The sequence below is a fragment of the Bos javanicus genome, chromosome 4 (assembly GCF_032452875.1).
Source record: "Bos javanicus breed banteng chromosome 4, ARS-OSU_banteng_1.0, whole genome shotgun sequence".
Classification (NCBI taxonomy): Eukaryota; Metazoa; Chordata; class Mammalia; order Artiodactyla; family Bovidae; genus Bos; species Bos javanicus.
Genome location: NC_083871.1, coordinates 35,949,401 through 35,970,273, shown reverse-complemented (window position 1 = coordinate 35,970,273; position 20,873 = coordinate 35,949,401). Strand labels below are relative to the sequence as shown.

Below are 20,873 nucleotides of genomic sequence, written 5' to 3'. Positions count from 1 at the left end.
TATACTACAGGTTCCTTCAAGATCCCCTGAAGCTCAACCTTTAAAGAGCAAGAATCCAGGGACCTCTTGGTAGCTAGACCATGGCAGCAAGTTCAGCACCGGTACAGGGTCTAGTCCAGTCCTCGGGCATGAGCCTGCACTACAAGAGACTGTCACTGGGCCAATTTCCAAATCCTCTAGTGGATGGAGAGTGAATTAGGTCATTCTGTTTTCTTTCACTCCTTATAAACGGGACTGAAATAGAATATTCTGAAACCACAAAGTAGTGAGAGCATTTAATAAGAAGTTTCAAGTGCAATAACTGGTTAGCAGAGGTACAGGGACAAGGTAGTGATCAAACAGGGGAAGGAAGCTGAGGGCAGGGGATTAGAATGACAGTAGGCCCACATTGGAGGGCTAAAGAAATATCTGTGTACTGAGTTAAAAAAAGTCAGAAGCAGGGGGATATGAAGGCTGTTGAACAAATCTGTGTTGTTTATTTGGGAATGGAGCAATTCACGGAATGTGCAGTGTTATAAATCCAGTAGTAGATGGCTAAGGAATGGTGAACTGCTACAAAATAAACCTGGAAATTTAGATGGGGCACCAAAGGATTATATTGTTTGCTGTTTAGCTTCTACAAGCAGCTGCTGCTTCTGTGACAGCTAGTATGAAAGGGTTCCTTTGCCCTGGATTCTCCTTCACATCCCTATAGCATAGTCAGTCACAGTATGCCCCAAATGATGTTTCTTTAAACACACTATTGTGCAGAAGAAGGACATGGTAATAGTCAATCCTAAAATGTCATTCTCTTATCCAGGAATATACCTGAAGGAGGTCACAAAAGGACCTTTTTCTGAATGAGATTAATGGAATCCAGCAGATAAGGAACAAGGCAGCAGAACAGTGTGGAGATGTGTGAGAATCTGATCTATATGTAATTTGCATCATCTTGTAAGGATAATGGAAAGATAACACAGTATAATACAACATTTGATTGTCCTATATTAACCCATTTATATCTCACAATAACCCTATGAGATTAGTGCTTTAATGAACCCAAGTTAAAAGATGGGAAATGGACATAAAAAGGTCAAGTAACTTGTCTAATCACACAGTTCAGAGGTGACAGAACTAGGATCTGAATCCAAGCTGTCTGCTTCCACAGGGCATAACCTTAACCACAGCACCACATGTTCCCCCACACTTGAAAGCCTCAGTTTAAAGTTCCACTAATTAAAGACTCTTTCAGTTTTCAGAGTGATCTCCTTTTTACACATAATGTAGAGCAATGAAGACTAACCCACAGGGGTTGTAGTGGTGTGGTAATGTACCTGGGACCTGGGAGAGAAGTCAGGGATGGAGATAATGCTCTGAGCATAATCTCCATAAAGATAAAAGAGGTTAAGGTGAGAGGATGACATCATTTAAAAAAAGGCTGCAGAGAGAAAAGGCCAAGACTATGAATAGGACTGTTCGTTTTTTGGATTTAATATCATAAGATTTGATTTGACCCTTGATGATAATGAATTACAGTCACCTACTTCAGGGCTGCAGCCATGGTTTCTCACCTGTATTTTGTCAGTGACTCGTATAGCATATAGCAGGCACTCAATAAATACTTCTTGAATTAAAGAAAAGATGAAAAGGGAATTCAACATGGAAAGGCATCAAGAGTAATATGAATATGTGAAATAACTGAAATAACCTTTTTACAACGAAGAAATGTGTGTGTGAAAATAACTTCATGAGGAATTATACATCTAAATTAGTTATAAGAGGAAAAACAAAAAAGGGGTTCTGAATAAATAATTTATATTCAAGTATTAGAGATTGTGTACTTATTACATAAAAGACTTGGTGATATGCATGGAAGTATGGAGAAAAATATCAAGGTAGCAACTACTTGGTCCTTATTCTTGAGAAACTTAGTCCAAGTAAGAGAGAAATAGTTATCGGAACTGAAAAAGATCGTACAGACAGGAGGGCAGAATTTAAGTGAAAAGCACTTTTTCAAGCAAGATTCAATGGCCGTACATGAGGGTACCTAGGGGAGTGGGCACTGATTTGGGGCCAGGAGAAGTGATGGTAGTAAGAGGCAAAACTATCCAAGTAAAAGAAGAAATCAGCTCAAGTCCCAAGAGGAAAGAGTAGAGAAACTGTAAGCCCATGTGGTTAATGCTAGTCTGTCCTCTTTATTAATTCAGGGAATTTACAAGACTTTTTTGTTTTTGCTCATCTTAATATATCACCCACATAAAGCACACTTTTAAACCCTGTTTGTATAAAATAAAGTAATGGAAAAAAGAGAAAGTCAAAATTGTCATTTCCGATTATCAGAAATAACCAAAGGTTACAAAAATATAAAAAGAATGATTGGTGACCATCATGAAGATGATGGTTACATGTTTGATAAATATTAAGGAAAAGCAGATCTGAATGCAATTCTTATTTTTAATGTCGCAAGTGAACTGCACAGGATATGAGTGACCATTTCTTGTACTCTAAAAAGTTTTGAAATATGGATCAAAACTACCATTTTCTGGAATGTGAAAAGGCCTATGTGATAATGACAAAACAAAAGAGCTCTAAGCAATCAACATCCAGAGACTTGGAGTAGGGTGAAGTAAGGAATCCCAGGATCTCAGCCCAAGCTCTCTGAAGGGTCTATTGAGTGCACATGTGTAAGCACAGCATTCCTCTTCTATGTAAGCTACTTCTGCCAAAAACTTGCCCTTTTAAAAACCTGAACAATGAAGACTCTCTGCCAAAATTCATCACAGTGTAGTCTAAGACAACAATCCCCACGGCGCTGAGAAATGTGAATCAAGTCAAAGAAAGGGAAATGTTATCCCCTCATCTGTATATCCAGTACAAATGCTTTTGAACAGCTACTTTACAGGTGATAAAAGCCTTCATAAGTTGATACAATAATTTGACTTATACTAATTTTCTACTTTGTAATTATACATAACTCACCTTACACTATTTCATCATGCAAATACTTTTACAGATAGAACAGTCTGGCTACTTCGACCTTCTACCAAACTGCTTGGAAAGCAACTTAACACCCCAATTTGATCATGATAAGGAAATATTTGAAGCTATAAGACGGAGGCTAGTGTGGCCAAAAGAGTGAATTTTGAATCAGAATATATGTGAAGGATAAAGTTAGTAAGTATACAATTTCACAACTGTTTTAAAAACCTGTCTTCTGATAAGGAGAGTCAGACCTCACAATTGATGAGATTTGAGATGATTATTTTCATCTGAAAAGACTTTTTGAAAATAGTACCTTAGTTATAATTATGTATTCATAAGTCATCAATTACTTGAAAATACATTGATAGGAAGTAAAAAAGGAGTCAATGATAGTCCATGCAAAAGCATAAATTTCACATCTCTATTATGCAAATTATGCAAACCATTTCTAAAGGTTTTGGTCAGAATTTGTATTTCTGCATTCTTCTTTCAGAATGAGTTGAATTACCACAGGCAAGATCTCTCTTTTAAAAAATTGCATTCAATCCTTCCATGTAACAAAAATGAAAATCTTGTACCTAAGATTCCAATGGAAGCCCAGAACACACTAGTCATATTTGATCTGGGTCTTTTTCAGACATTGTCCCTGAATCTCTGGAAGTTCAGTGGGGTATCACTAAAAAAAAAAGGCCCTTTAGCCACATATTCTGGGACTGGATTCCATGATTTTTCCCAAACAACTTCTTGAAATGTGTTTCTTTGTGTGCTATGATTCATACAAACTAAAAACAAGACAAATAAAAAAAGTATGTTTAAACTTTTCAACCACTGCCACAGTAGAGCACAAATTCAATAGAAAGTTGACTATAAAGCACAGTCAGGTAATTATTAAATAATTATAAATATGAGATAGTAAAAAATAAGACATCAGCATGTATAAAGGTGAAATGACAGGACTTTTAGTCCAACTATAAGCAAGAGATTTCCCAGGTGGCACAGTGGTAAAGAATTAGCCTGCCAATGCAGGAGACACAGGTTTGATCCCTGGGTTGGGAAGATCCCCAGGAGCAGAAAATAGCAAACCACTCCAGTATTCTTGCCTGGAAAATCCCATGGACAGAGGAGCCTGGGGGGTTATAGTCCACGGGGTCATAAAGAATCAAGACATGACTGAGTGACTAAGCACATAAGCAAGAAAACTTACTAAAAGGGAAAAAAAAAAAAAATCCTTGGACTTTCAAAACATATGCAACCATTTGTAACACAGAGAATAGAAGGAATAATGTGAGTTTTATAATAGAAAGTATATACGTAAAGTGAGGGAAAGAATTGAAAACACACACACACATAAAAATGGAAATGGCAGCACATATCTACATTTCTGGAACATATATGAGTCTTAATTTCTATGAATTTAAAGGGATATAAAAGACTCCCTAGGTAAAATTTTTAATTTTTAAAATAAGCAATGATATGTGTATTATACCTATAACATTTGATATGGAATAATCTTTAATATATTTAATGTAGTAGATGTCCTTGAAATTCAAAGAAGAGAAACAAGAACATAGTCATTGAGCCTTTTTTGGCAACAATTTGAAAGCACAACCATCATGTAGAACTGAAGACATCTGGCACAGAATATGGATCTTGTCAATATCGATAAAATAGCAAAGACTAAAGTGTGAAAAAAGTGTGCCCTCTCTTTTAATATTTAAGGCTGATTTATGGAACATTACTGATACATAGCTTTCTTTGCACAAGAACCGATCACAATGGTGATGTAAAATTTTTTATTAATCCAAGTAATATATTTTATTTTGAAAAATAAGTAATTACAAGAACACTTCAAAATATGCATTTATTATGATGAGATCTATTATACTTAGCATCAACAGGAAAAAAACAGTAGAATAGTTCCACCTTGAACTAGGGGAATAAAGTAAGCGTTAATTGAACAACATTAACCTTTCTGACCAGAGAATGGTTCACCTTTTATATAGTTTCTCACCATGGTCAATCTATATGCTTTCAAGTATAATTTTTACAAATAGATGTTATTTTTCAGAATGGTTTTAGATGCACAAAACCTGAAAAGACAGTACAGAAAGTTTCCTTAGAACCCACATCCAGTTTTCCCTATTATTTTTAAATCTACGATAGATAGAATGGACATTTGTTATAATGAATAAAATCAATATTGACATTTTGTTATTACCTAAAGTCCAAGTCTATTCTGATTTTTTTAGTATTTATCTAATGTTCTTTTTCTTTCCATGGGTCTCACCCAGAACACCACATTACATTTAGTTCGTGTCTCTCTGACTTCTTCTTGCTTATAACAGTTTCTCAGACTTACTTTGGTTTTTTATGATCTTGACCCGTGTGAGGAATGCTGGTCAAATATATTGTAGACTGCCCCTCTTTTGGAATTTGTCTGATGTTTTTCTCATGGTTTTATTGGGGTTATAGAACATATTAAGGGAGAGGTGGAGAGGTTGAGAGGGGGAGTATTCCTTTCATCCTTCATATCAAAGGCACATACTACCAATATGCTTTAGGACTGTTGAGGTTGACCCTGAGCACTTGCTTGAGACAGTCTCTGCTCGCCTTGTTTACTGTAAAGTACTCTTTCCCTTCCTTTCCATGCTGAGTACTCTTTGGAGGAAGTAACCATGCACAGCTCATTTCAGAAGTAAGAAGTTATATGTTCCCCTTCCTTGAGGGCCAGATACCTGCATAAAGTGTTTGAAGTTCTACTGGATGGAGTATTTGTCTCTTCTCCTTTATTTATTCATCACTCATTTATATTAGCATGGTCCCATGGATACATATTTTATACCTTGGGTTATAATCAATAATAGTTTACTTATTTTGCTTAAATTATTCTAGTGTTGGCCATTGGGAAATTTTTCAGCTGGTTCCTAGATATCTTTGACATACCCCTATCATTGTGCACATTTGGTATGGTGAGTGTATGTGTGTGTTTGAGAAACTTGTTTATTTTTTGGCAAAAGATGATCCAGGCTCACATACATTTCCTGCCCCAGTCCTAGAATCAGCCATTTCTCTGAGGATCCCTGGTTCCTTTTATGGGACAGTAATCCTAGAAAATGAGATCTAGGCCCTAGCTGTCACATATAACATTTATTTTAAAAATAAATTTCATGTTTAACCTAAGAATTAACATATATATTTATGTGTAGTGGATTTATGGATAACTTTTTATTACATTTTCTTACTTTATGCTTATCTGTATTTACTGATTTTTCAGTAATGATTGTGAATGTGTATCTGTAATGAAATCATTAATATAAAATAAAAGTTCTTTTAGATGTACACCCCATTTCAACAAGAAAACGCAAATTACTGTCAACTTCTACTGACCTTGTATTTAGTACTGTAAGTAAACTGAGAATTTTGAGGGTTCCAAATAGTTCTTTGAAATGAAGTGTTACATTTCAAGATTAAAAGTGCTCCTCCAAGTAAAAAAAAAAAAAAGTATTCATTTTTTACCTTATAACACACTTCTTTCTTTCATAGAACAATTTTTTCAGATATAAACAGCAAATATTTATCTGAAAGCAACAATAGCAAATACCAAAATGCAAGAAATGCCTGAATGTCATATTTGTGGACTGGGCTTTAGAAGGAGAGAAAACAAAAAAGAAGTAAAAGCCTCACACTGATTTTATACATTCCATCAAAGAAAACTAGATTATTTAGGTATAATTTGAGATTAGAAAGTCATTAGGTACATGTTCAGCTGTCAATATGTCTTTTTTTTTTTTTTTAAAGGCTTCTATAGAACCATTTAACTTAAGAGGGTACTTTTTTTCTGGACATTGCTTTTATGCAGTTCATATATGCTGATGTTAAAAACTTAGACTATACTATTTCTCCGTCTCTTCACTAACATAACTCCAGACAATATTTCTACTGAGAAATTGTATTCACCTAATTTCTGCTAATCTAATGCTTGAAACTATATATATTTAACTCAGTTACTAGGTACCAGCTATATAGGCTCTGGACCAGCTATATATTTCTGGACCAAATATAATACTATAATAAAAAAAAAAGTACATAATTAGTACAGGAAAATAGACATTTACCTGATGGTAGAGTAATAATATCACCTCTCTATATCTATACAATTTTATTTATTTTCCCTGAAAGTAGTAATACTATATTTCTTCTGCTCAGTAATCTAGACTTGTTTTACTTGACTTTGTTCTTAGTAGTTATGGCCCCATTTAATAATGCTTAATAATTCATTAGAAAAATGCACCAAGTGTTCCCATTTTCCTATGATTTACTAGAACATACTTGAGATGTTGAAGTTACAACATAAAATATTGAAGTTATAGTATTATGTTAAATGCCCTATAGAAGAAACAAGGGACATAAAGTACGTCATTTCTAATTTCTGAAGCAGAAGACCCCATATATTTAAATGGATAACAGATTTAGAGAAACACAAACTCTTCTGTGAATACTTGATCATTTAATTCTACTTATTTTATAGTAGAATTTTAATTCTACTTATTTTTATAGGAGGGTAATATGTGTGGCTTACTGAGCATGGCAAAAGAATGAGCAAACTGTCTAAATTTACCAGCAAAAGATTAGAAGGTTGGTTAAAGAAGTCCTGGTTCATAACTATTAGAAATAATTAAACATTATTATTTACATGGAGATAAAAGATCAAATATTAATGATGATAAATTAAAAGTCACCAAAATCATTTAAAATTTAAATATGAACAATCTATCTTATTACATATTCCAACTTTTTGAAACATTGTCTTGAATAATTTATATTTGTAAATGTCTAATAATTTAAGTATACCTCATTATTATTACTTAAATTTCAAAATAATTTCAATGTGTTGCAGTCTCTTATCAGTGCATTTCTTGTTTGCAGTGAATTTGCTTTAACTTTATATTTCTTGGGCTTCCCTGGTGGTTTAGCAGTAAAGAATCCACCTGCCAAGGCAGGAGACGTGGGTTCGATCCCTGAGTCAATAAGAGCCCTGGAGAAGGAAACAGCAACCCACTCCAGTGTTCTTGCCTGAGAAATCCCATGGACAGAGAAGCCTGGCGGACTACAGTCCGTAGAATCACAAAGAGTCAGGCACAACTTAGTAACTAAACAGCAAAAACGACTTAAAGTTAAGGTGAAATAAGGTGGACACAGATGATGCAGATTCTCATTTCTTAATTGGATCCTTCTAAAAAATATAATAAATTCAAAAAGAAAATAACTTTTTGTAATATGCAACCTTTTACTAAGTATTTTTATAAACCCTATTTCACATGATCATTACACTGCTCCTATATGTTATGCATTATGATAAAACACTCCACATCTCAACTTTTTTTTTCTATTAAAGGTTAAAACTCATATGAAAGCAAAACTCTCCTTTCTAAAATCTCAGAGAAAGTAAAGTATAAAACCAAAGATCTTTAAGCTGATCTTTTATAGGGGACAAAGTGATTCAAAATCATTTTATTAACTGCTTGATAATTAATTATATTTCAATATTTGTTAGTATCTAAATATGTTTAGCATTGTACTAACCTAAAGTTATAAAAAGTTAGAGAAGACAAATCCTAACTTCCAGGTCCTTTTGATCCAGTTAGGAATTATAAATAAAATTGTAAGGAAACAAATGACTGAAAAACTCAGAATATTAGCTTAAAAGGCAGGATGAAGATATAATAATAAAAAGGAATTCTGGCCAAGATTTCCTAGAGTAAAGAAGTATTTTTTAACTAAGTTTTGAGGTAACAAGGTGTGGGATTAACAAATTTTTCCCATGGTCAGTCATTATTACTGTTATTACTACTTATTTCACAAATATGAATGTTTCTTTTTCCTTCAAGGAATATGTTATCAAGTCTTGAAATATTTATTAATACTTTACTTAGGTTATCTATATAGGTCCAGGTACATATAAAAAGAATAGCTTTTCAAACAGAGCTATGGTTACTCATGTTTATTAAATAAATCATTTATTAATTGACAAGAATTCTATCCAAAAAACATGTATCATCAAATTATTATGTCTCCCAAACAGAACAGTAAAGTTCAGTCACATTTCTTTTCCATAATGAAGTTGTAACAAACAATCTGAAGACATACTAATATTCATTAAATCACCACCAATTAGAACGTTTTCCCCTTGAGATTGATAAGTTGATGTTCTAAATAATAAAAATGGGGATGACTTAACCCAGTAACTCTGTCCAAGCAGAAAACAAACAGAGGGCAACAGAGATACCTGCCAATTCCAGAGGACATCTACAGATAACTTTCAGGTCTGTGATAAACCTTTTGATAGTTTACAAATACCCATGCAATGCAAAAAGACCACAGTATGAGGAATAAGACCTGAGCACCATGAAACATATAGTTTTAATTTAACTCCAACTCCAAACAATATATTTCCTAGTTTTGGAAAAGACGTGAGAGTAATTCAGCCTGGTGACTCAAGTTCAAACCTATATTTAATGTGTTAGCCTGTCACTGGAAACAGTACATGTGCTTCCTCTGCCTTTGTAATTGTTTATATTCCAGACCCTCCCTGACACCAAAAATAATTCCCACTCCCACCCTTACCAGCTCCCTCCACACACAAAGGAGATTGAAAACACAGTTTAGCTTTGTGTATCATTTTCCCATGCAAAATTATAGAGCAAATTATCTAAGACTAAGTACAAAGTCTGCAAAAAGGCAAAAGAAAAGATACATGATTATTTCTTTATCTTTTACCCTTAGTTTCTACTGGTGTTGGTTATAATTCTCTGAAAATTTCAAAACATTTTGCATTGCCAGGCATTTTCCCTTAATCTCCCCTCTCAGAGAGTCAGCAGGAGGGTAACAGGAGTCAAATGATTATTTCTTGCAAGCAAATGGGCCACAGACACAAAGGTGAAATGGTGGTGCCAAAATATGAAGTAAGTTTGTAGGTATCAGGTTGTGAAGGCAGTAAGTAGACTAAAGAAAACTTCATTAACCTCAGAGAATTTTCTCAACATAGCCAAAGGGTTACTATTTGATAAAATGTTTCTTTTTGTTCTGTTTTTCCTATATAAACATTATTAAATAATTCCCCATAAGGCACAGTGACCTGTATAAATATAAATTATTAATATCATGTACATAAGATTCTTGTTCTACACACTTGTTGTGGCCCATACCCATCTTCAACCCTGAATCCCATTTAAATTGTTGGGGTTTTTCCCCTGTAAATTATAATATACAGATACTGCATCAAACTGATCTTAGAAAGGTCCCTTAAGTGGCGTCATGGAAAGCTGCCTGAAGTTCTTAAAAGGTGACCAACATCCAGGTAAAACAGTTCCAGTCTCAGCTCCACCTCTTACTAGCTTACATTTGAACAGAGCAGCTAACACCTTCACATCTCATTGTTCTCATCTCTAAAAGGAAAGTGACTGCTTTGTTTACTCCCTTAACCACCAATACCATTTTTAAGAATTATATTTTTTCTTAAAATTGAAAAAACCAAAATGGGACACCCCACATTTCTAACTCTGTTTCTTTTCTTTAAAAAGAAAAACTAACTAAACATGGCGAGTTCATGGCTTAATGTAGCACCTTTCCAAAGCATCACATTTTTGACCTACACCTTAAATACAATGCATGCCAAGTTGCTTCAGTCGTGTCAGACTCTTTGCGACCCTACAGACTGTAACCCTCCAGGCTTCTCTGACCATGGGGATTCTTCAGACCAGAATACTGGAGTGGGTTGCCACACCCTCCTCCAGGGCATCTTCCAGACCCAGGGATCGAACCCTCCTCTCACAATTCCCGCATTAGCAGGCGGGTTCTTTACCAACTAGCGCCACTTGGGAAGCCCTTAAATGCAATACTTTAATTACTGGCTGAGAGGGAGAAAAATCTGATCATAGAACCCGGATAAAGGGACAAGAGACCTTGCTGAGGTTTCAGACAATGGCAGTCACACAATATAGGTTGCTGACTGACATAATATAAAGCCTAATAAAATTGTGTGTACAAAAAAAAAAAAAAAAAAACACGTACTGCTGTTGAGAATATTAATGGTGATAATGTACAAAATACCTAGGATGCAATGTGTTTGTCCCTTCCCTTTTCCACCAGTTTTCCACTTCATAAACGGGCAAATTCCATTTGAAATTTTGGCAGTCCAGATCAGTACCCTTTTATTGTCTCTCAGCTACCTCTTGACCCTATTCTTATCTCTTCCCACATCACCTTCCTGTACTTCCTGGCCTTTTCTCTTCCAAAGGCCAAGGCCTTTTCCCATCTCCCTGACCTGAACCATCACTTCGTAGCCTATCAGCGACGGCTTCTCTGGCCAGCTTTAACTGCTGGAACAGGCCTCAGTGATTCTGAGGCGGGACAGAGTTAAAGTAACTGCTGGCTGGGGCTGCTCACACCCAACCCAGACCTTTCCTGCTCATCCTCCTAGCTGTCTGGCTCAGAACAGCAGGAGAAGCGAAGGCAACACAGGAGTGATGACATGTGATTCTCTCCCTTCCCCACCCTTCACATTTTTCTTTCCACGTGCAGAACCCGGAAGGCTCTGACCGCTCTTGCCCCGGCGGTTGCCATGGTTACACAATAGCAGCCCCAGACCCCGGAGTGGGGTCTCATCCAGTCTACCTCGCCCTCAACCCTTTCCATCCGTTAGGGACACCGTCCTCAACACACACCCACGGGAGGAGAATCTTTCCAGCTAAATTTGACTTTCGGTCCCCTCGCCCCTTCTCTGGCAAATGGCACTGACAGGCTAAGGATGGGAGGGGCTTTGGTGGGGAAAGAAGAGTCTTCGTAGAGACATTTGCCTTTCATTACAGCTTCACTTGGGGCTAAACAGCGGAAAGTTCGCCTATTTAACTCCAGTCTCGGTAACTTAAAATTGGGGACCTCAGCGGCCGCAGCTGCTGGGCACGCGGCTCCGGTCCAGTCCCTTCGAGTCCAGCCTAGTCGCGGGAGCGCGGCGCCTCCTTCTTCTCCTGTCAGGTCCCCTCCGCGCGCCGGGAAGCAAGCAAAGCAACTCAGCCCACGAGGTTGAACTAGGTCGTGAGGGAAGGAGAATCAGGTGATGCCGAAAACTGCCGGGGCTCTTCCAGGGCGGACCATTAACGCATGAACTCCGGGCGCATGGGGAGGGGTTGGGGAACACCCCGCGGGGTTAAATCAGGCGGGTTAAACTCCCGGCAGGAGTCAAATCCGGGCCTTTTCTGAGGGAGCCCAGCGAGGCTACCGGGGGATGCCCGGCTCCCTTAAGAGTGCGTTTGGCAAGAACCGCCTTTCCCAGTCAGCCAGCTCTGAGGCTGGTGTCTGCTTCCAGCTTTGCCCTCCGAGTCTGGGAAGATGCAAGCTCCCGTCAGAAGGAGCGTCACGGTTCCCTCACAGGGTAAAAGGCGTCGCCCATCCCTCCCCAAAAGCACCACAACACAAACAACCGCCACGGTCTCCCCGTCCCCTCCCCCACGCGTCGGGAAAAGGAGCGAGGGAGGGCGCAGACGCCCCAGGTCAAGTCCTCCTCAGACGGTCCCCACCGACGCGTCTGCGAATGAACCTGCAGCCGGGGGAGCCAGGGGGCACGTTCAGAAGCGCTCCCGGCCGCCAGCGTCCCGGAGGGAACGAGAACGAGCGAAGTTCCCGGGCGCGTCCGGGAGGAAAACTTTTGCCCGACTCGGGCTGAGGAGACTGCGGCGGTGGTGGCGAGTGTGGGGGCTGCGCCCGCCGCCACGCTGTCCCTGTGCAGCGAGCCCGGACCGTCCACGTCTCAGCGCCGGATTCTCCGTCTGGCCCCCGGCGGACCCACTCCTGTCAGCTCCGGAGAGCTCTATCCGTCCCATAGTGTTCCGTATCTCCCAGCCACTCGGTATCCTCACTTCAGACCCTCGGCCACCCCCGAATCCAGTCATCCCCTACTGAACACCGCGGTCCCCAGAGCACCCTCCCACAGGAGCAGCAGGTGACCCGAAACCTGCCTTACCTGCCGCGACCTCTTCTCTCCCTCCCTCGGTGCCCGCTGTCTCTTCAGGAAGAGAGGAAGGGGATGCAGGAGGTGCGCGAGCGAGGCGGCGACCCGGGACACCGGCGCGACCTCCTCTGAGCGGCAGCGCTAGCTGAGCCGCGGAGCCGCGGGCGGCCCTGGTGAAGCGAGGAGGCTGCGGCCACAGAGGACTGGCCGGGAGGCAGGGGGCGCTGCTGACCCCCAAGCGCCCTGCCCGAGCGGCGCGGAGCCAGGCACCAGCTGGAGCTGAGGGGAGGCGAGGGTGGCGAGGAAAGGCACGCTCGGAGCGGGAGGCCGGCTTTTAAGTTTGTGGTGTGACCGCAGCAGCTGTCCCGGGAGAGACTCAGTCTTTCTAAAAAGGGGATGCTCAAAACGCCGGGGATTACCTCTCCCCTTCCGATCTCCTCCCCCAGCCCTTGGCCCCCCCTTCTCAGTGCGCACGCCAGTCCTCCCCAGCGTGCAGAAGTCCATCCCCGTCGGCGCGCGGGCTGTCAGCAGCGTGGATTAAATGTAGCCCCAGCCGCGCTAGGGTATGTTTTTCCGGTCAGGGCACTGTGTATGTAAAGGAACTTCTGACGTTTGAACCCTCGCCTCCGTGAATTTAGGGCCTGTTTATTGTATACCATGAAGTCTCCAAAGACTCCCCGCGGAAGAAACAGGACAAACCTTGTCTCAGAAACTCTAGGACTCTAAAAGAGTACCTGTGTTCCAGTCTGTAAAATTACGATCCACTGTTACTGTTAGTGGCCTTGAAAGAACTGGCCTTGAAAGACGAGCGACAGAAATCAGCCCACCAATAAAGGGCTGGCACCGAGGGAAGACCAAGCAGAAGGAAAACAAAAAACAAACACACACACAACAGAAGGTGTAAGTCTTTTTTTTTCCTCTTTACCTCATACCAGACCAACAGAGTTAAGTCACTTATTCCTGTCTTACTTTACCTGTGTAGATTTGTACACACCTTGGTCACGCAATAGAAAACTTGGAAGTGTATGAGGAATAGGCTGAATCCACATTTTGTGGAGCCTGGAACTCACACGATTTGGAGGATTTGGGATCCTCTTTAAGAAAATAAATACAGAAATAATGATTTGATTCCACGGATTTTAGAAATGAATTCGTTATCAGGCTGACCTCAGGGACATGGAGAAGGGCTGTGCAAATGATGAGTCATGAAACTTTGGGTCTTATTGGCTAACGTGTCTATTATGGGAACTCTGGGTCCGTGGTCACACACCTTGCACTTATTAGTCTGAAACATAAAACCGACTTGGGGTGGAACCTCTGAAAAAAAGCAGCCACGGGGTCCTGCATTTGTCAGCTTGATTTAAGAGCACAGCTTGTAAGGTCTCAGAGCTCCCTTGGCAAATGACAAGGCGGGGTTTGGTTTGGGGGCAATGAGCAGACAATGGCAACAATGGAAGAACTGGTCTAGGGGAGGAGACTCTTCATTCAGCCTTCCTCTGCTCAGGGAGCTGAGGGCCACCAGAACTAAATGAGTCATTTTAAGTTACAGATGGTTGGTGGCAGAGCCAGCTTAGGAGGGATTCAAGTTTCCTAACTCTAACCAAGGTTCTTTCCTGTGTCTCATACTGCCCCATCACTGTAACCTTGGTTTTGACTGTCAACCAACAAACCCCATAATTTTCTTCTTTGGATACAGGAAAATTTACAGACTATTCCAACATATAGCCATGTTTTTTGCTGCATGCTTTCTATTTAGTGTCATACCACTCATTTTATAGTTAACCATATGCTTGATATGTTTGCTACATTTTAAAATATTTTTATGTTGTTTTATTTGTTTAGGTCATTGCCCCCAGACCAAACTGCAAGCTCACTGTGACAACAAAATGCCTCTTTTGTCTCCCCCAGCATAGCTTAGGGTTTTGCATATGGTGGGTTTGTGATAAGAAGCTTTTGATTTTTATTCTATTAATTTTCTAATATTTTGTCAGTTTGTTGGCCAGAATGTTGTATTTAACTAGAATTGTGGTTAACTCTGGATTTCCCCTTTTTCCCTCCTGTCTCAAATCCTAGCTTAATATACTCAAGCTAAATGACATCTCCCTTTTGCTACTGTCTCAACCTTTTCCACAAAACCCCCAAAGAAATAGTCACTCTCTCCTGTTTTTCCAAAGCACTTTGATTTAGCTACCAAATACATCTCTTTCACATTATATCATACTAAGTTATACATTTGTCTGCATCCCATACAAGAGTATCACCTGTTTTGTGTTCTTGTTTCTCTAGCTCCTAAAACAATGAATGCCTATGAATTTGTATTAAACTGATTTAGTTTGAAGTACCCTGACTTCAAATTTAGACTGCATTTTCTAGGGCATCCTGAACATACCATGAGAAGACAACATCTGGAAACTGGGTTCTGTGCTTTCTTTCCTTTTAATTACTCTGAGCACGCAGCAGGCAGAGTCAACCACACAGCTCAGTTGTGATGAATGGCCTCAGCTGTGCCCAGGGCTTTGTAATCCTCACGATACTTGTGAGTGTCTCGCATATGGTGGGTGCTTAACAAATATTTGGGGGTTAAATGAGTTAATGAAAACAGTGGATGTGATGACAATAATTAGTCACTGAATTTATTTCTGAAATTTCTACTAACTCTACAGGATCTCACACAGTATGGATCCCACATATCCCTAGTATGGTTTTACAACTGTTTTTAAGAGTTTGAAATTTACTGTTATCTAAAGCAGTTTGGTGGGAGAAGGCAATGGCACCCCACTCCAGTACTCTTGCCTGGAAAATCCCATGGACAGAGGAGCCTGGTGCGCTGCAGTCCATGGGGTGCCTAGGAGTCGGACACAACTGAGCGACTTCACTTTCACTTTTCACTTTCATGCATTGGAGAAGGAAATGGCAACCCACTCCAGTGTTCTTGCCTGGAGAATCCCAGGGACGGGGGAGCCTGGTGGGCTGCCATCTATGGGGTCGCACAGAGTCGGACACGACTGACGAGATTTAGCAGCAGCAGCAGCAAAGCAGTTTGGTAATCTGGTCTGCAGTGTTGGTTAATACCCAATCTGGATTCTTAAAATAACATCCAGTAGGAAAAGACTGAGCATACACACACACACACACGAAAAGTATTTTACAGAGTTTTATTAAAATGTAAGGTGTGTTATATAGTTTAGTTTATCTTCAAGGGTGACTCTTCGAGTCTCAGCAAATGATCCTTAATTACACTGAAAGAGATGTCTCTCATCATGCGTGCTCAGTCCCTTGTGTCTGACTCTTTGCAATCCTATGGATTGTAGCCAGCCAGGGTCCTCTGTCCATGGGAATCTCTAGGCAAGAATACTGGAGTGGGTTGCTGTGCCCTCTTCCAGGGGATCTTCCTGATCCAGAGATGGAACCCAGATCTCCTGCATTGCAGGCAGATTCTTTACCGCTGAGCCACCAGGGAAGCCAGTATGTATCATCAGAACTACCTAATTGGTGCTGCTATATCTGTTCTAGACTGAGGGGAAAAAGAAAAGAAAAAAAAGGAAAAACAAAATTCCATCCAGGTGCTTGGAAACTTTATTGAATGAGTAAACTTGTCTTGAGTGTCCAGTTTATTCCTCTGTGACACACCACTCATCTTCCTTAGGGCTCACAGATTGAATCAAAGTCATTTTCACTCTATGGGAGTAGATATACATTAGATAATATGAAATACAGTATTTCTTAAGGATTACATTTTGATACTGAATAATGCTAAAGAATAAAATTCTAATTGTAGAATTTCAAGAATCGTTAATCTATTTCAGAACCCATAAAGGAAGGTAGCATGGATGGAAAAGGATAGAATAGGTATATTCTAGGCTTTTCCAGTTCCACATATAGCTACCTCTGCCCAGGAGACAGGAGAATGATAATTACTGGCTCCAGAGTTTAAATCTAGCAGAATCTCAGAGGTTTTGACTATACTTTAAGCAGAAAGTAAGTACTTTTCTGTACAATCTTCTGTTGACAAAGCTATGGAAATTAAAAGGAAAAAGACAGATAAAAGAGACTGCAAAGTTCTCTGCACAGAGACAAGGAAATGGAGACGAAACCCAATCCATTTAGTGCTCACTTCTATAAAAATAATCGTACCTTGGTCAGACATAAAACCCTTCTGCCTTATAAATTAAAATACTATTTTATGAATATTTTCCCATGTATTAGCACATTAGTACCAACAGATAAAAGATATTATTATACTCGTATAAGAAAACTGGGGTATGTTTTAGTTTATGTCTAATTGAAACAAGTGATGACATGAGTTGAAAGCAGCTCACCCAACTCCTAATCTTCTATCAGATACTTTCCCTTTATAAACTGAAGATATTTTTTCACATCTGTTTCATTTGATCATGACAATTCACTCATCACTGGATCATTAGGTAGTAACATATTAAGATCATTATATCATGTTTAGTAGTGGAAAAGAACACACCTGACTTTCACCTTTAATACAGTATTAGACATAGTATTAGCCAGGCATAGATCTCTCAGAAGTAAATGGATCCCTGTTTCTCATCATCAAATAAAGACAGAAGATAGTTTATAGTTAGTTCATCGGAATGTGAAACTATAATGTCTTTGTGTTTTAAACTCTTATAACATCATAATCATACATATTTAGAGTTAGAAGAGACTTCAAAGATCCTCTAGTCTTCATGTTATACATAAGGAAATGAAAGACGAGAAGACGGAGTGATCACCTAGCTTCTCGTGACTTGCCTTGATGCCCTCTGCAAAACAGCACCCTGCTATATAGCCCTTTTTTTTTTTGGAAAAAATAAAAATCAGTTATTTTTCAAACCCTTTCTAAGCCAGAATCTTAAGGTTATATTTACTTAGCTGGGTTGGGGTGTGGTGAATAATTAAATTCAGCAGGAATGCACTTCAAAACAAAAATAAAAACACAGCCCAACCCCTTTGGCCCAAGTCCTGAGACCTCAGAAAAGAAAACCTCCTTGACTATGAACATTCACTAGAAACTGGAAAGGCTTTCTGTGTCTGATATAGGACTCCACAGAGCTATTGCAGAATGGAGGAGTTTAAAATAAAATAAATGACTTTTTGTTTTATTTTTATTTTTTTTATTTTTAACAATGTTCTTATATAAACAAACCATCCCCAAAGAAATATTTTAAGTGAAAGCAAACAACTTTCCTATACATCATATAAGAAAAAAATATCTTTAAGTTTGCTTTTCTTAATACCTCATACCACCACCACTCCACCCTTAGAGCTTGCTGTGGACACAAGTGTATTCTAAGAAAGTGGGAGAAAGGGAGGGATTCCTATGATACCTAATTGAGGCAAGCCTTATTTATTTAAGAGTGATGAAACCAAGAAAAATATGCCCTCTTGTGGCTTATTTGTTCTACTTCACAACTAATCTACCGTGCTCTATTATTTCCTGAAACTCAAACATACCTATATTCCAAGTGGAATTAAACTATTCCTTTGTGCGGTAACTGGAGAAAACAGGTCTGTGCAGACAGCAGGAAGACGTTCCAGGACTTCTGTTTTGTTCAAGGTCTTAAACAGCAGCTTAGCCACAACAAAATCAGTATCCCTAAAAAATGGAAAATTTTCCAAAATAACCCACAGATTCTTACAGATATTATAAAAGTGCTTTCCAAATAAATGCATTAGATAGAATTTCTTTCCTAAATAGTGAGGTTTGTGTTAATAAACCTAAACCATCAGTTCCACAAATAGGAGAAAATTCATGATTTCCTTTCCTACTGTGTTTATCCATCTAATATTTCTTTAGCTGTGGGATGATGCATATTTTTCCATTAAAAAGTAAAATGTATAATAGTTAAGAGAATCCTGATTTTCATTCTCTGCATATTTTTCTCTCCTACTTGTTCTTCAGAAATGAATATATAACAAATGTATTAAATTTTTTGAAAATGCCCGCCATGTTTTCCTAAAACAGCAGTCGAGATGAGGTTAGTGGGAAATGATCTCTGCTGATCAAGAGGATGACTGTCATGTAGCTATCATTATCATTTAATAACTTAGTAAATAAGTGAATGTCAAAGGTTTAAAACAGGCCAGAATGCTAAATCCTTAGTCCATCATTGTTATTATTTTACATACAAAAAAAAAAAAGACTTAAACCACACATTTTCCATTTGGCTGGATCTGCTTGTGTGTTAAGTAGGCGAGTGGGCCTAATCTGCACCCTTACTTTAGCAAGTTCTCTACTGAAATAGACTGAATTATATCTCACTTATCGAAGAATAAATACAACTTTCCAAAATGCCCAGTTTAACATGGAGTTATTGCTTTTGTAAATTATAAGCTTAAAATGGAATCCTATAGCTTAAGTTTATCTAGTTCAGTGATCATTCTGACCCTTGAAGCATAGATACACTTTACTGGAATTTTCATTTGCAAGGAACATTCGTTCATCAAATAGTTGACTTTTAAATTTTATTTACCTTAATTTACTGAATAATAATAAGCCACTATACTACTATTTAAAAACTGCCTTCTGTTTCTATTTGACATTTCAGTAAAATTATGTTTACCTATGGCAAGCAGTTTTACTTCCCAAAATTTATTCATGTGTTTGCCAAAAGAATCTACATTAAAAGTCTATGATATATGTGTATTTTAAAAATTATCTCTAACTTTACAATATGTAAAATATCCAGCTGTAAGAATGGAGCTAATTTTAAAAGACAAAAACATGACCATTTAAAAATTATCAAGAAATTAGTATTTCATTAATTAAGAATAATAATAAAAGATAAGTGATCCACACTAACGAAGGTTAATATTGTAAGTATGGTATGATTGATAGCATGCCCAGTATTAAAAATGGTGATCTTCCAGTATTAACTATTAGAATATTATAAACTTATGATATTTGTGTATCCCTGTTGTGTATGCTGTTGTTTTGTTCATTTTCATTGCTTTTAGTGATATTATTGTTTGAATGCATTGGGAGTTATCCATTCTCATGTTGATAGCCAGTTGATAACAGTGAGGTATTGGTTAAAGATCAGATAAACAAATAAAACAAATTAGAAGTCTAGAAAATAGACCTAGATGTATAGTCATGTACATAATGGGAATTTTGTTTTCTGCCTCCAGACTTTAGTGTACAGTAACTGTCTTCTTTTTAGGAATTCCCTGGAAGTACAGTGGTTAGGACTCCACACTTTCACTGCCACAGGTGCAGGTTTGATCCCTGATCAGGGAACTAAGATCCCACATCCCTCAAGCTGTGCTGCAGAGCCACACCACCCCTCACCCCTCAAAAAAAGCCTTTTCTAAAAATTACTTTTGTTATGTGGCATTTGAAATAGAAAAAATAGCAAACACACATGTATACACAATAAAATAGAACTCACATTGAAGAATATGCCACTTAAACTAAGAGTTAGAAAATTATAATTCTCTCAACTTTTCTTTGTGCTCTTCCCTGATTCCATCCTCTTGCCTACCATACAGAAATGAACAATATTCTAAATTTACTGCTTATTTTCTCTGCCATTTTTCTGTACTTATGATTATAGCTCTAAACAATATCCAACATGATGCTTTATTCTTAACTTTATATAAATATAACAGCTTTCTAAAAATAATAATTTTCTGTGACTTTCTTTACCCTGGTGGCTCAGATGGTAAACAATCTGTCTGCAACGTGGGAGACCTGTGTTCTATCCCTGGTTTGGGAAGATCCTCGGAGAAGGGAACGGCAACCCATTCCAGTATTCTTGCCTGGAGAATCCCATGGACAGAGGAGTCTGGAGGCCTACAGTCCATGGGGTCACAAAAAGTTAGACACGACTGAGCGACTTTCACTTACTCACTTACTCAGCAGTATCTAAGATTCATCTTCCCTGTTGTGAAT

General features: G+C 38.6%; 1 protein-coding gene across 2 annotated transcripts in view; it reads right to left on the bottom strand.

Moving 5' to 3' along the window:
• Positions 1 to 13,728, bottom strand: part of SEMA3D (semaphorin 3D) — a 228,315-nt gene extending 214,587 nt beyond the window's left edge. For both annotated transcript variants that reach the window (XM_061413766.1, XM_061413767.1), the window contains exon 1: positions 12,980 to 13,728. The gene's annotated coding sequence lies outside the window, so the exon portion shown is untranslated. The remainder of the gene's footprint in view (positions 1 to 12,979) is intronic.
• Positions 13,729 to 20,873: the final 7,145 nt, after the last annotated feature.